Here is a 16,784-nt window from a genome sequence, read left to right on the forward strand (position 1 = left end):
CTAGCTGTCGATGATTGCCAGCTAGCTGTCGATGATTGCCAGCTAGCTGTCGATGATTGCCAGCTAGCTGTCGATGATTGCCAGCTAGCTGTCATTGCCAGCTAGCTGTCGATGATTGCCAGCTAGCTGTCGATTGCCAGCTAGCTGTCAGCTAGCTGTCGATTGCCAGCTAGCTGTCGATGATTGCCAGCTAGCTGTCGATTGCCAGCTAGCTGTCGATGATTGCCAGCTAGCTGTCGATTGCCAGCTAGCTGTCGATTGCCAGCTAGCTGTCTAGATGGGACCCCCCTGGCGATTAATGTGGGGGGGGGGTGATTTTTCAAATTTTCGAGGGCCAAACAAAAAATAGTGCTCTCTACCCCCCCCCCCCCCCCCCCCCCTCCCCCTTCCCCCTCTACCACTGAGTGAAATATCGGCCGGCACGATTTTTTTTTATTTCAGCACATTAAATTTCAAATTGATTTCAAGTTTGGGCCCCCCCTAAGAAATCCTGAATCCGCGCCGATACCCACCCCCCCCCCCAAATAAAAATCCCAAGGCTCCCCTGTAGTTTTTTCTACATTGCTCCCCCCCCCCCCCGCAAAAGGTCCCTATTTTCTCATTGTTTTACATCAACAACAACAACAACAATAATATTTATTATAAAACTCCAAAATTGGTTTGTTTTTATAAATAATAATATCTGCCCGGCAAAATATTTGAAGTAAGTATGTAGATTAAGATCATCAGACTTTATTACACTGATGAGGTGTATTGGGTTCTCTTCACTTGTCTCTTTCTGGCTCTCTTTCTCTTTCTCTCTCTCTCTCTCTCTCTCATTGGGACTGAAAAAGTATTGAATGTAATAATGTTTGATAAATAGATAAAACAGGATTCCTGTCCTTCTTGTACTTCGTAAATATAATACTTTACCTTGCTTACAAGTTAATTGCAAGCTCATTGTATAGATCAATTAAGAGAATAGCAATAAATATGGACTTTGAGTGAGATCAAAATGGGTTTGACATCAGTTTTTCTTTTTCAAAGATTAAAAAAAAGCAACAGCTGGGTGTCGAACCCGATACCTTCCAGTTACCAGGCGATTGCCTACCCACTAGACTAAAGTGTCACATTGCTAATCTCCATGTTTTTTTTCTTCATACTTATACTTATTGTTGTAGATGTAGCAAAAGAAAAAAACGCAACAGCTGGGGGTCGAACCCGATACCTTCCAGTTACCAGGCGATTGCCTACCCACTAGACTAAAGTGTCACATTGCTAATCTCCATGTTTTTTTCTTCATACTTATACTTATTGTTGTAGATGTAGCAAAAGAAAAAAACGCAACAGCTGGGGGTCGAACCCGATACCTTCCAGTTACCAGGCGATTGCCTACCCACTAGACTAAAGTGTCACATTGCTAATCTCCATTTTTTTTTTCATACTTATACTTATTGTTGTAGATGTAGCAAAAGAAAAAAACGCAACAGCTGGGGGTCGAACCCGATACCTTCCAGTTATCAGACGATTGCCTACCCACTAGACTAAAGTGTCACATTGCTAATCTTCATGTATTCTTAATACTTACACTAATTGTTGTAGATGTAGCAAAAGATGTTTTCTGACTAATTCAGAGAGTCGCTTGTTAAAGAAAGAGTATTACATGCTATTTTTTCTTTGTTGGGGGGGGGGGGTGTCCCCTTTAAAAAAGAGATGACAAGTGAATATTATGGAGTGAAGAAAAAAAAATAACATGGGTTTATATAAAGGAGAAACTGAGACTCGAACCGAGTACATTGCATTGTGAAGTGATCACTTTTATCCACAAGACCATTTTGCCTCACCGTGATAACTGGTTCGCTTTTTGTTGTTAACACTTTCTGCATGCTAATGACTTTACAAAATGTGCCGATTTACTGATTTGACGCTTTCGGGATGCATTATTATCATCATTTTTGTAGTCCGATGTTGTCAAGATTGCCCGTATTTTTTTTCTTTCAGTTACTGATATTACTGATATAATAGTGAGGTTTTATGTTTATTTCATTTAATTTGCAAACTGCTGACTTAAACTTAAAGTGATATGACAAGAGGCCACTGCCCTCACATAGTATAATGAATAGAACACGGGTCTATTCAATTCAGTATATGCTACGAATTCTATAACAGGGCACTAATGAATAGGGAAGCTTGGCTATTCGATTCTGTTTTCAATAGCTTGCACCTGCAATTTTTGAATAGTTACGTAACAAACTACTCAGCTCTTTCTGACATGGCATCAATAATATTAGTGAATTGAAAACAAACCTGACCCTCCCTTCATTGAGTGACTTTTGTTTGGTCAAATGCGAGGATTACCAAAGAGGAGGTAATAATAGCATTCCTGACATTGCAACAATGACCGCGTTATTTTGATGCATTGTCCCTAAACCTACCGAAGAGGCTCTTTGTCCTTGTCTGGGAGGACAAGCACTTTAGACTGGGGCTGTAGTCTGATTTCAAGAAAGGAAAACAATTTCGGGACAGTTCAAAATAATGCTTGGAAATGGAAATTCAAATGATACCGTTTTAAAAACCAGAAAGATATGGTTTGAGGACAAGAAGCAGGATGTAATTCATTGCTCGGCAATCTTGACTGTATTTAAAACAGAGCATCCAATATACCTGATATTTAATAGTACTGTACAATGTCAATTAAATAAAATAACTAAATAAACAAACAAATAATGGACCTCTTTAGCCAAGACTGTGGATTTTTATTGTTGAGCACTAAATGATTCTGCTCGGTCATACAGGCTAGGTGGGGGAATGCTTTCAATAGACTTAAATTTGAAAGGCCCTTTGTATCACTTCGTGCAAAATGACATAGGGCACTTGTAATAAATTTATACGAGAAGTAAAACCCCGTTCATCATTGTTTTCGTGTTGCAAAGTTGTTTACAGACTGAAAAAGGGATAGTACGGGACTGTAGAGAGTGAATAAAAGTAGGAAATTATAATTGCAAATGTAAAACAACGTTGTAAACCTAGCAATAAGAGGCTCTTGAATGCAGTTTTTAAATGGACATGGCTTTGGGGCTACCCGCTACCGCCGCTAGGCTACGCTGTCGATTGCCAGCTAGCTGTCGATTGCCAGCTAGCTGTCGATTGCCAGCTAGCTGTCGATTGCCAGCTAGCTGTCGATTGCCAGCTAGCTGTCGATTGCCAGCTAGCTGTCTAGATGGGACCCCCCTGGCGATTAATGTGGGGGGGGGGGGGTGATTTTTCAAATTTTCGAGGGCCAAACAAAAAAATAGTGCTCTCTACCCCCCCCCCCCCCCCCCCCCTCCCCCTTCCCCCTCTACCACTGAGTGAAATATCGGCCGGCACGATTTTTTTTTTTTTCAGCACATTAAATTTCAAATTGATTTCAAGTTTGGGCCCCCCCTAAGAAATCCTGAATCCGCGCCGATACCCACCCCCCCCCCCCAAATAAAAATCCCAAGGCTCCCCTGTAGTTTTTTCTACATTGCTCCCCCCCCCCCGCAAAAGGTCCCTATTTTCTCATTGTTTTACATCAACAACAACAACAACAATAATATTTATTATAAAACTCCAAAATTGGTTTGTTTTTATAAATAATAATATCTGCCCGGCAAAATATTTGAAGTAAGTATGTAGATTAAGATCATCAGACTTTATTACACTGATGAGGTGTATTGGGTTCTCTTCACTTGTCTCTTTCTGGCTCTCTTTCTCTTTCTCTCTCTCTCTCTCTCTCTCATTGGGACTGAAAAAGTATTGAATGTAATAATGTTTGATAAATAGATAAAACAGGATTCCTGTCCTTCTTGTACTTCGTAAATATAATACTTTACCTTGCTTACAAGTTAATTGCAAGCTCATTGTATAGATCAATTAAGAGAATAGCAATAAATATGGACTTTGAGTGAGATCAAAATGGGTTTGACATCAGTTTTTCTTTTTCAAAGATTAAAAAAAAAGCAACAGCTGGGTGTCGAACCCGATACCTTCCAGTTACCAGGCGATTGCCTACCCACTAGACTAAAGTGTCACATTGCTAATCTCCATGTTTTTTTTCTTCATACTTATACTTATTGTTGTAGATGTAGCAAAAGAAAAAAACGCAACAGCTGGGGGTCGAACCCGATACCTTCCAGTTACCAGGCGATTGCCTACCCACTAGACTAAAGTGTCACATTGCTAATCTCCATGTTTTTTTTCTTCATACTTATACTTATTGTTGTAGATGTAGCAAAAGAAAAAAACGCAACAGCTGGGGGTCGAACCCGATACCTTCCAGTTACCAGGCGATTGCCTACCCACTAGACTAAAGTGTCACATTGCTAATCTCCATGTTTTTTTTTCATACTTATACTTATTGTTGTAGATGTAGCAAAAGAAAAAAACGCAACAGCTGGGGGTCGAACCCGATACCTTCCAGTTATCAGACGATTGCCTACCCACTAGACTAAAGTGTCACATTGCTAATCTTCATGTATTCTTAATACTTACACTAATTGTTGTAGATGTAGCAAAAGATGTTTTCTGACTAATTCAGAGAGTCGCTTGTTAAAGAAAGAGTATTACATGCTATTTTTTCTTTGTTGAGGGGGGGGGGTGTCCCCTTTAAAAAAGAGATGACAAGTGAATATTATGGAGTGAAGAAAAAAAAATAACATGGGTTTATATAAAGGAGAAACTGAGACTCGAACCGAGTACATTGCATTGTGAAGTGATCACTTTTATCCACAAGACCATTTTGCCTCACCGTGATAACTGGTTCGCTTTTTGTTGTTAACACTTTCTGCATGCTAATGACTTTACAAAATGTGCCGATTTACTGATTTGACGCTTTCGGGATGCATTATTATCATCATTTTTGTAGTCCGATGTTGTCAAGATTGCCCGTATTTTTTTTCTTTCAGTTACTGATATTACTGATATAATAGTGAGGTTTTATGTTTATTTCATTTAATTTGCAAACTGCTGACTTAAACTTAAAGTGATATGACAAGAGGCCACTGCCCTCACATAGTATAATGAATAGAACACGGGTCTATTCAATTCAGTATATGCTACGAATTCTATAACAGGGCACTAATGAATAGGGAAGCTTGGCTATTCGATTCTGTTTTCAATAGCTTGCACCTGCAATTTTTGAATAGTTACGTAACAAACTACTCAGCTCTTTCTGACATGGCATCAATAATATTAGTGAATTGAAAACAAACCTGACCCTCCCTTCATTGAGTGACTTTTGTTTGGTCAAATGCGAGGATTACCAAAGAGGAGGTAATAATAGCATTCCTGACATTGCAACAATGACCGCGTTATTTTGATGCATTGTCCCTAAACCTACCGAAGAGGCTCTTTGTCCTTGTCTGGGAGGACAAGCACTTTAGACTGGGGCTGTAGTCTGATTTCAAGAAAGGAAAACAATTTCGGGACAGTTCAAAATAATGCTTGGAAATGGAAATTCAAATGATACCGTTTTAAAAACCAGAAAGATATGGTTTGAGGACAAGAAGCAGGATGTAATTCATTGCTCGGCAATCTTGACTGTATTTAAAACAGAGCATCCAATATACCTGATATTTAATAGTACTGTACAATGTCAATTAAATAAAATAACTAAATAAACAAACAAATAATGGACCTCTTTAGCCAAGACTGTGGATTTTTATTGTTGAGCACTAAATGATTCTGCTCGGTCATACAGGCTAGGTGGGGGAATGCTTTCAATAGACTTAAATTTGAAAGGCCCTTTGTATCACTTCGTGCAAAATGACATAGGGCACTTGTAATAAATTTATACGAGAAGTAAAACCCCGTTCATCATTGTTTTCGTGTTGCAAAGTTGTTTACAGACTGAAAAAGGGATAGTACGGGACTGTAGAGAGTGAATAAAAGTAGGAAATTATAATTGCAAATGTAAAACAACGTTGTAAACCTAGCAATAAGAGGCTCTTGAATGCAGTTTTTAAATGGACATGGCTTTGAGGCTACCCGCTACCGCCGCCAGGCTACGCTGTCGATTGCCAGCACGCTGTCGATTGCCAGCACGCTGTCGATTGCCAGCTAGCTGTCTAGATGGGACCCCCCTGGCGATTAATGTGGGGGGGGGGGTGATTTTTCAAATTTTCGAGGGCCAAACAAAAAAATAGTGCTCTCTTCGTGCAAAATGACATAGGGCACTTGTAATAAATTTATACGAGAAGTAAAACCCTGTTCATCATTGTTTTCGTGTTGCAAAGTTGTTTACAGACTGAAAAAGGGATAGTACGGGACTGTAGAGAGTGAATAAAACTAGGAAATTATAATTGCAAATGTAAAACAACGTTGTAAACCTAGCAATAAGAGGCTCTTGAATGCAGTTTTTAAATGGACATGGCTTTGGGGCCACCCGCTACCGCCGCCAGGCTACGCTGTCGATTGCCAGCTAGCTAGCTGTCGATTGCCAGCTAGCAAAATATGCCGATTTACTGATTTCACGCTTTCGGGAGGCATATTTATTATTATTTTTGTAGTCCGATGTTGTCAAGATTGTTACTGATATATTAGGGAGGTTTTATGTTATTTTCATTTATTCTGCAAACTACTGACTTTAACTTAAAGTGATATGACAATAGGTTACTGCCCTGACATTGCATAATGAATAGAACACGGGTCTATTCAATTTAGTATACGCTACGAATTCTATAAAAGGGCACCAATGAATAAAGGAAGCTTGGCTTTTCAATAGCTTGCACCTGCAATTTTTGAATAGTTACGTAACAAACTACTCAGCTCTTTCAGACATGGCATCAATTAATGAATTGAAGAAAACAAATCCGACCCTCCCTTCATTGAGCGAATACTTTTGGCAAATACGTGGATTACCAAAGAGGTAATAATAGCATTCCTGACATTGCAACAATGACAGCATTATTTTAAAGTATTGTCTCTAAAGGTAGCATAGTGAATAAGCTATTTATCCTTGTCTGGGAGGACAAGGCCTTTCAATATCCCCATGCATAAGAAAAGAATAGGCTGGGGCTGTAGTCTGATTTCAAGAAAGGAAAACAATTTCGGGACAGTTCAAAATAATGCTTGGAAATGGAAATTCAAATGATACCGTTTTAAAAACCATCAATTATATATGATTTTAGGACAAGAATCAGAAGATTCGTAAATATTCATAATTGAATGACACACGCCCTTAAAACTAAAACAACAACAACAACAACACGATTTTTCCGTAGAGATCAGTGGGTTGTATTTAATACTATAGGAGCAGCAGCAGCTACAGTACCGTACCCTGCCCGGTATCCGCCCGATAGGCAGTTTTTCTTAGATAACTTTTCTGAAAATGAATTATACAGGCGCTAATGTATATCAATTTGTAGCCGAAATTCTAGCGAATCCAACCATGCCATTCTTATGCCTGAAATCGTAAGCAATTGTCCGTAGTGCGCCGTCTGCGTGAGGCATTTTCCTTGCCTATTTCCGCCTAGACCTGCCCTAATTCGTCCCGATGGTGGACGCGCATCAAAAGTATAGAAAAGGGAGACATCTCGGGTAAACGTTAGGCCAAATAAAATTGCTTCCCAGTAGAATTTGATCTACATGATATTTTGATAATTGATATTTCTTTCTTTATTTCTTCTTTTGCCTCTGTAGGCCTACTAATAATGTCTGTTCACTGTTATTCACCACTTTCTGATCTGGGAAAATTCTGTAACTGCCTTTCCGGGAAAATCCTGTGACTTGTCTTTAATGTTTTAATAATGGTAATCAGACAAATCTGACTAAAGTCACTTAACATATCGCTAATCATTTTTAAATTAACCACTAGGGTGAAAGAATTTAATTTAAAAAAAACTATAACCACTATCAAAGTGAACATATTGTAAAAGAAAGTAATGGTGCTTCATTTTTATTTATTTTTAAATGCAAACTATTCTCGACATCTCTCAAATCTTGATTCAAAAATAAATTAGCGTATATTTTTAGGCATAATAATTGGTTGGAAAAAGCATCTAGCAATATTGTCATTAGAATTATCATCATCGCCGACATCGTCTAAATCATCATCATTACAATTTTAGGGTATATAGGTCTATAACGCAAATGTGGTTTCCTTTTTGATTATTTGTTTAAGACTTCAAGTTGTTGTGTTTTTTGTTTTCCACTTGTTCTAAATTATGCAGTATTATATTTTGATAATGCATTCAATAATAATTATAGCCAACTTGAAAGACAAAACTTTCCGAAATGATCTTAAAAACGAAGTTGTCGATTCACTTCCATAGAAAGTCAGTGTGTTTTTTTTGCAAAATAATGTAGTATAATAATTAATGCAAAAGGAGTGGTGGTAGGGGGGGGGGGTCACCAGTCACGTTTTTGCCACTTCAACATCCAAAGAGGGTTGAAAGCTATTGTATAAGTATTTTGTTGACATTACCGAGAACAACTCAAATCATGTCCTGCAATGTATTGCCCTTCTCTAAATTTGGCACTATACCCCCTCCCCCACATCTTCTACATAATTCATCTATTTATTTATTCATTCAATATTCATTCATTTTATTGCCGAGAGATATTAATGTGATGGATAGAGATTAAAAAAAATGTTCACCTTTTATTCGCCATAAAACTTTAGCAAACTAACAACGTATATAAGAATTACCCTAGCCATTTGAAAGGCTGACAGGCGTATAGGCCCTTGTGAAATGTATCATTTATAGTTTTATACTACTCTTTCGATAGCCATTCATATAGGTTTATTTCACATAAAACAACATTTATTTTATTCACAGTCAGCTGACGGAAATTTGATAGCAGCGAAAATGTCATGGTCCGTGTTGGCAAAAATATATAACACACAAACATTTGAAAAAAGATATTATAGCCTAATGTATAGAAGCACTAAGAAAAAGGATGTAAAAGTGAAGAGGGAGACTAAAAGAAAAGTCGGGGAAAGGAGGGGTGTAATCGAAGAAAATTGAGGGAATAAATTAAACTAAATTAATTAAAACAAAAACTAATACATCAATCCTCTGCCTGCATCCTGTATCGTATCAGAAACAAGCACTCTTTTCGCTACAAAGCCACGACGCTGGATTGAAAGGCGACACAAGCTTCAGCGACATAGAACATAAATACAAACTTTTTGCAAATCTACCAAACCTGGCAACTTTTTTAAAATCCGGACTTAGTTGTCATCGGGATCACTTTTGGAGAACCGAACTTCAAGCATTTTTTGCAACATTAATCAATCATATATAATTTTGTCACAAAATTTAACTGCATGATTATCACATTACCACATCGTTACCAGAAATTGTCGGTTGCTCGATCGAACGAACGGCCAAACATCATTGCAACATTCTTCGGGGGGGGGGGGGTTCAATCTCAGCCTCCCACCTTATTCGCCTACCATTACCCCCCGGAAAACTACCCCCAAAGATAATTACCCCTAAGGACAATTACCGTGCCTCGACGAGCTATACCCCCGGAAAAGAGTCCCCCCCCCCCCCCCCCCCACCCCCTGAAACTTAACCCCTATATAGGACAATGCCCCCCTGGGACAACCAAGGACAACCGCCCCGAGGACTACCCCCTGTTCAGTATGAACAGGGGGAAGTCAACCTCGATAATTAGTTGGGTAATTTTTAGGGGGAGATCATTAATTTCAGGGGGTGGTAATTGTCCTCTGGGGGTTTAATTGTCCACGGGGGGGGGGGGGTAATAATTGTCCTAGAGGGTAATTTTTCGGGGGGGAGTAACTTCCTCGGGGTGGTTGTCCTCGGGGGGGGGGGTAATCGTCCTTGGGGTAATTATTGTACCGCTAATTGGCCGGGGGTGACATGCCCAAGGGGTAATTGACCTAGAACCTTCAAAGGGCAATAAATAAACAGCTACTCAATTTACACTGAATCTTATTTTCTGGTTGTAAACTCAACAAAAAATGAATGGCCACCTCTAAATGATTATTTTGTAGACCATGCAAGTGAGCCTGCAAAATGTTAAGTTTAGTAGCACGGTTATGATTGCTCATCAAAAAGTGAAACAACATTCCGTCTGGCAGATTTTGACAACTGCATGGCTGTAATCCCAGTAAAGAGTTTTATGCCTGGTGACCATGTTATCTCATTTATGATCTTTCTTTTATTTGCAAAATGTAGGTCAACATATACGGGGGGGGGGGGGTGAATTCCCAATTTACAAACTGTTTATAGGTCGAATGTAGTTTTATAGTATGTGTGTATTCTTCACCTTCTTCATACTCTCGAGTTGCGATTTTATGGAGTAAACCGAGTGTTTTATCATGGAAAAAAGACAATGAAGTGTGCACTTTCAAAAAACCAACCGCAGACCTAAAAACACACAAATAGACTAAAAAACCACGGGCAGATAACCTTTTCTCTGTTAGAGCATAAACAACGCACGGTACATACACTGAACTAGCGCGTGTGTTTGAGTGGGCGGAAATAGGGCAGGGGCATCACAGGGCGACATGGCCGAGTTCAAGCCTCGATAACTTTTTTATAAATAATAATTTTCGCAAGAAATTTGCTCAGGTAAAACATCAGGAATTTAAACTTCCATATCTCTTTAAACAAAAGTAAAATTTCCACCATATTTTTTTTCTGATCGTTTTGAATAGGAACTTGATGTTTTTTAAGAAGGTTGATTCACACCTAAATAAGCGCATAGCTGACTGCTGCACAGTGACGTCATTCGCGTATCTCCGTTAAATGGGCGATTGACAGTGTACCATATTTCGTGCACATGTTCCTTACAACGTGTATGCTATAGGCAAGTTAGTCGCACGCCTTCATTGCGCACCGTAGAAACTCGGGCGATGGAAGACGGCCGTTGTGTCTAATAAGCCACTGGTAACAGGGGGGCGGTAACTGGGCAGGGTACGGTACGTCCTTAAGTCATAACTGACAGTAATGAGGAATAATGCCTCATAAAAGGGCACTAATAAAGCATATCGACACGGTTTTGATCTTGGGGGCTCACAGTAACGAGGCCATTGCTTAGCCACTGAATTATGACTGTACGCAACGGGGGCTAGGATACGTCGCCGCCCCCACAAATACACAAAAACAAAGAAAATGCAATAATTTTTCAATAATTCATTGCATTTTGCCCCGACCCCTAAGATTAAAAAAAAAATCCTATATGTGGGCATGCTTTGACCCATAATGCATTGCCCTACAGAGGAATTTGTTATGTTGGGGACCAGGGGAAAATGCAATGAATTATTGAAAATCTATTGCATTTTCTTTGTGTTTTTTGTATTTTTCGGGGCGGCGACGTACCCTAGCCCCTGCTGCGTACAGTCATGATTCAGTGGCTAAGCAATGGCCCCGTTACTGTGAGCCCCCAGGATCAAAACCGTGTCGATATGCTTTATTAGTGCCCTTTCATGAGGCATTATTCCTCATTACTGTCAGTTATGACTTAAGGACATAGGTCCCCTAGTAGATTAGCATAGTATTATACACACGCTTTAGCAGACACGCAAAACAAACACTCACAGGTTATTATTCAATAACATCTGAGAATGTCATAATGTATTGATATCAATATTCAAGCATTACACATTATACAAACTACTAATGATATAGGCGAAGTTATGAAGGAAAAAAAATACTTATATGAAAAATTGTACGAATTAAAAAAAAAAAAATTACTCTAGGTAGTAGCTACTCTAAGGAAAAGGTTATAACATTTCAACCAGACTATATTAACAAAGGAGAACCATTATAAGAAGCAAAAGCAAAAGGAGAAAGAGGGAGAAGAGGATTGAGAAGTAAGGATAAGGGTGAGATGAAGAAAGGAGATGGGAAAGTAGAAGTGGAAGAGGAAGAGGAGACAACTGTAACATTGGCCATGGAAGATAATTTCAGTCATTTAAACAATTACAAATAAATGGTTAAACACAGATTTTTAACTTCGGTACAGAAAATGTAGTGATGCTATTATACAGATACAAAGATTAGACTCCAGTATAAATATAAAATTGGTATATGAGTAACAATGTATAAAAAAACAAATTGCATACAAAATTGATTTCATACTTCGTGTGTATCAGTATAATTGAAACCATAGTTTGCCTTGTATTGCACTTACGGGATTACATACAACTATAATATTGGTAGTATTACATAAATAAAAGTAGATTTCTTGTTAACTAGAATTGTTAATGCGTACAAGTGATGGTATGGGGCTGTTTTTCACTCTGTTTGTTCGGCAACGTATGTCTAAGGACTCTTTTCTGAGTAATCTGGGGTAAGATGTTCTTTAATTGGTTCCTGGAAATACTTTTTCCAATGAAAGAGGTGCACAGCGAATGTCTCCTTTGCTCAAGTGTTTCCATATCAAAGCAGGTAAGAACATTCTGGTAATACCGAGCACCAACGATGATGCGGAGGGCTCGCTTTTGGAATTTTTCTAAGCTTTCGCATTGTTTCTTGGTGATGCCGCTATTCCAAACCGGTGTCCCATATTCGAGAATAGGCCGAACATTTCCATCATATATGGTTAACAAATCGCGAACTGGAAGGCAATGCCTTTTTAAGATACGTAGCATGTGAAGTTTTCCATTTTGATGATATCTGTAACATTTGATTCCCATTTCAGGTCACTTTGGATCAGAATGCCGAGAAGCTTTGTAGTATTGACGTATTGTAGTTATAGACCGTCAACGCGAATTGCGGGTAGGAGTAGGACAGTACGTAGGACTTCGTGAGAAATTGACTTCCATTGCGAAACACTTTGTGGCGTTCAGTTTCATGGTTTCATGTGGTTGGCCTCTGACCAGGAGGCGAGATCAGTGACGGCCATTGCTTTGTCACTGAACCATGTCACTGGGGTAACCCGACACATGCTCCGCCGACGATTGCTCCGCCGACATTTACTCCGCAAAACGCGACAATTGCTCCGCGACATTTGCTCCGCGACATTTGCTCCGACGTCAAATGCTCCGCTGACAGTTGCTCCGCCGACAGTTGCTCCGCCGACAGTTGCTCCGCCGACAATTGCTCCGCCGACAGATGCTCCGCCGACAATTGCTCCGCCGACAATTGCTCCGCCGACAATTGCTCCGCCGTCAATTGCTCCGCAAAACGCGACAATTGCTCCGCCGACATTTGCTCCGCCTGAAGCGACACTTGCTCCGCCGACATTTGCTCCGCCGACAATTGCTCCGCCGACAATTGCTCCGCCTGAAGCGACAATTGCTCCGCCGACATTTGCTCCGCCTGAAGCGACAATTGCTCCGCCGACATTTGCTCCGCCGACAATTGCTCCGCCGACAATTGCTCCGCCTGAAGCGACAATTGCTCCGCCGACATTTGCTCCGCCGACAGATGCTCCGCCGACAATTGCTCCGCCGACAATTGCTCCGCCTGAAGCGACAATTGCTCCGCCGACATTTGCTCCGACGACATTTGCTCCGCCCAAAAAGTGTCCCATAAACTACAAATGCTACTAGTACTACGACAAATGCTTCGCCGACAATATTTTCTTTACACCTATTTTTTCGTTTCTTTTTTTCTTCTTCATTTTCTGAATGCATTTCTTGAAATAATGTAGATAAAATGAAATGAATGAATGTTGATGAAGTGGGAGGAAAAAGGAGTTACCTAAAAGTCATTTCGAATATACTGAAATAACTTTCCATCTATCACTGAACGTCCCATATAATGTATACTAAACACTCATTACATGTCGTGGGAAGTTTTTAAAAAAAAGTAGAGCAGCAAGCCACATTCCCCAATACGCGCATACCTCCTAGTTAATTTCAAGTAGCTCATCAATATGTAATACCTGAAATTACCTCGATCAATGCATCTTACTAGGTAAAGCATTATACAATGTAATAGGTCATCATGGAAGTTTAGAAAATAAGTAAGGGGGATTTACCAATTAGTGTTGATCTTTTTAAGAGTTTTATAAAGAAACAAAAAGATATTGAATATTTCTCAGCGAAAAAAAGGAACAAGCTTGTTTCGCATTTTAAGAAATGGCGATTTGACTTATGATACTCATGTTGATTTAACTTTTATTCCTGTGCCCCCTCACTCCCCTTTATGCACTGGAGTTCAAACTATGATTTATATGTGTACAGTGTATTTTTTTTTACTATAATGTTTTTTTTTTATAACTTTCTTGTCCTTTCATTATTGTTAGTTGTTCTTATACATATTGGTTTTTTTTTGTTTGTCTAATTATTACCAATGACTTGTAAATATGTAATTTTTATATGATTGAAAATTTAATAAACACACAAATATAAAAAAAAAGTTTAGAAAATAAGGGCACTTATATACGTAAGGAAGAGAACCCATTCAGACGGGAAAATGAGATGGCAGCCTTTCTGCTTATTCACATTTATACAAATCATTTTGTTGCAGTTTGATGTTAGTTCTTCATGATAAGCCAATTGCTCTTCTTCCGATGGCTTCGTGAGTCCCTTAAATTATTTAGTGAAAACAAAGTACTCGAATGAAACGGAGTGTTTTGCACACTAACATATATATATTAAAGCTACATACACTTAACTAAAGGAAAGAAACCTTTAGAAAATGGACTGGATATTATTGAAAATATTATTCTAAACAAGAATGTACTACATGATTGTATTACTTTACGTTTCAATTTCACGAGAGAAATAGAACTCGAGAGGGGGAGCAGAGAAGAAGTGATGGAAATGAAAGAAGACTAATAGCATGAGAGGAAAGAAAAGAGCAAAGAAGACAAGAAAACGGTGTAAACAGGAAAAGGAGGAGCATGGGAGAGAGAGAAAGAGAGAGAGAGATAGCCTTGAGCTTTGGATCAGCTAATGAGTAATACATGAAACAGATTTTGAGCGGAGTAATCTTTCGCCGGAGAACTTGCGTAAGGAGCTATAATTTTATTTTTTATTTTTTTAAATTAAACATTATGGGGAATAGCAAAAAACGGTTGTCTTTTTTGCTCTTTTCTTTCCTCTCATGTTATTAGTCTTCTTTCATTGAGGTAATTTCAGGTCTTACATATTGATGAGCTGTTTGAAATTAACTATGAGGTATGCGCGTATTGGGGAATGTGGCTTGCTGCTCTACTTTAAAAAAAAAAACTTCCCATGACATGTAATGAGTGTTTAGTGTACATTATGTGGGACGTACAGTGATAGATGGAAAGTTATTTCAGTATATTCGAAATGACTTTTAGGCAACTGCTTTTTCCTCCCACATTATCAACATTCATTCATTTCATTTCATTTTATAATGTCATGAAATGCATTCAAAAAATGAAGAAAAAAAGAAAGAAACAAAAACAACCCGTGAAAAAAAAATATTGTCGGCGAAGCATTTGTCGTAGTACTAGTAGCATTTGTATTTAATGGGACACTTTTTGGGCGGAGCAAATGTCGTCGGAGCAAATGTCACCGGAGCAAGTGTCGCTTCATGCGGAGCATAAATGTCGTCGGAGCAATTGTCGGCGGAGCAAATGTCGTCGGAGCAAATGTCACCGGAGCAAGTGTCGCTTCATGCGGAGCAAATGTCGTCGGAGCAATTGTCGGCGGAGCAAATGTCACCGGAGCAATTGTCGCTTCAGGCGGAGCAATTGTCGGCGGAGCAATTGTCGACGGAGCAATTGTCGGCGGAGCAATTGTCGGCGGAGCAAATGTCGTCGGAGCAATTGTCGGCGGAGTATATATCACCGGAGCAATTGTCGCTTCAGGCGGAGCAATTGTCGGCGGAGCAATTGACGGCGGAGCAAATGTCGGCGGAGCAAATGTCGGCGGAGCAAATGTCGGCGGAGCAAGTGTCGCTTCAGGCGGAGCAAATGTCGGCGGAGCAAATGTCGGCGGAGCAATTGTCGCGTTTTGCGGAGCAATTGACGGCGGAGCAATTGTCGGCGGAGCAATTGTCGGAGGAGCAATTGTCGGCGGAGCATCTGTCGGCGGAGCAATTGTCGGCGGAGCAACTGTCGGCGGAGCAACTGTCGGCGGAGCACCTGTCGGCGGAGCATTTGACGTCGGAGCAAATGTCGCGGAGCAAATGTCGCGGAGCAATTGTCGCGTTTTGCGGAGTAAATGTCGGCGGAGCAATCGTCGGCGGAGCATGTGTCATGGAACCGTCACTGGACCATGACTGTACGCAGCGGGGGCTAGGGTAGGGGGCAGTTTCCTATAATACTGATTTGGTGATGATTTCTAGGTCACTTTCTAGCAAGTTGGTAGTTGTAGATTTCCCTTTCCTAAAACCATGCTGGGTATCCTGTATCAGACCATGTTTATCTCCGTTTATTCAGGTGGTCAGTTATGTTTAGCTGTAATGTCATACGCTATACTCAAACTTTTTAAAGTTATTTAAATCTAGCTCTAGGCCTATACTCCTGTCACCCGAGACGTGCATAATTTTCTTTTTCTCCTTTTTGATTGGACGTTTTGCAGACACTATCTCCTTATTATTGGTCGCCAGTTTCAAGGAACAGAACGTGGGCAGGTACTAGGTTCATATGTTCTCTTTGGCTGCTTCATTTGCAAACTTTCGGTAATTTCATTTATTAATCACCGTCTACACATATTTGTTGTTGTCAATTTAAAAAATCTGCCCTTTCTCTTTAGTGTAATGATTATCATGATCTTGGCTTAGATCTACCTCAACAGATTTTCTATGTGCATGTTGCTTTGTTTAGTCCCTTCAATTCATCTTTATGCAGGATAAACTGACTGTTCACCATTAATTATGTGACCTAGCCTTGCACCTTGCATAATAGATCTTCTAGAGAGTTATAGACAGAAATAACCGTCTGAT

The 16,784-nt window shown here is 39.7% G+C and overlaps 1 protein-coding gene across 1 annotated transcript in view; it reads left to right on the forward strand.

Moving 5' to 3' along the window:
* Positions 1-16,416: 16,416 nt before the first annotated feature.
* LOC590155 (DNA-directed RNA polymerase I subunit RPA1) overlaps positions 16,417-16,784 on the forward strand; it is a 32,145-nt gene continuing 31,777 nt past the window's right edge. The window contains exon 1 of the mRNA XM_030996091.1: positions 16,417-16,520. The gene's annotated coding sequence lies outside the window, so the exon portion shown is untranslated. The remainder of the gene's footprint in view (positions 16,521-16,784) is intronic.

Source organism: Strongylocentrotus purpuratus, unplaced genomic scaffold (genome assembly GCF_000002235.5).
Source record: "Strongylocentrotus purpuratus isolate Spur 01 unplaced genomic scaffold, Spur_5.0 spur5_scaffold_3, whole genome shotgun sequence".
NCBI classification, from domain to species: Eukaryota; Metazoa; Echinodermata; class Echinoidea; order Camarodonta; family Strongylocentrotidae; genus Strongylocentrotus; species Strongylocentrotus purpuratus.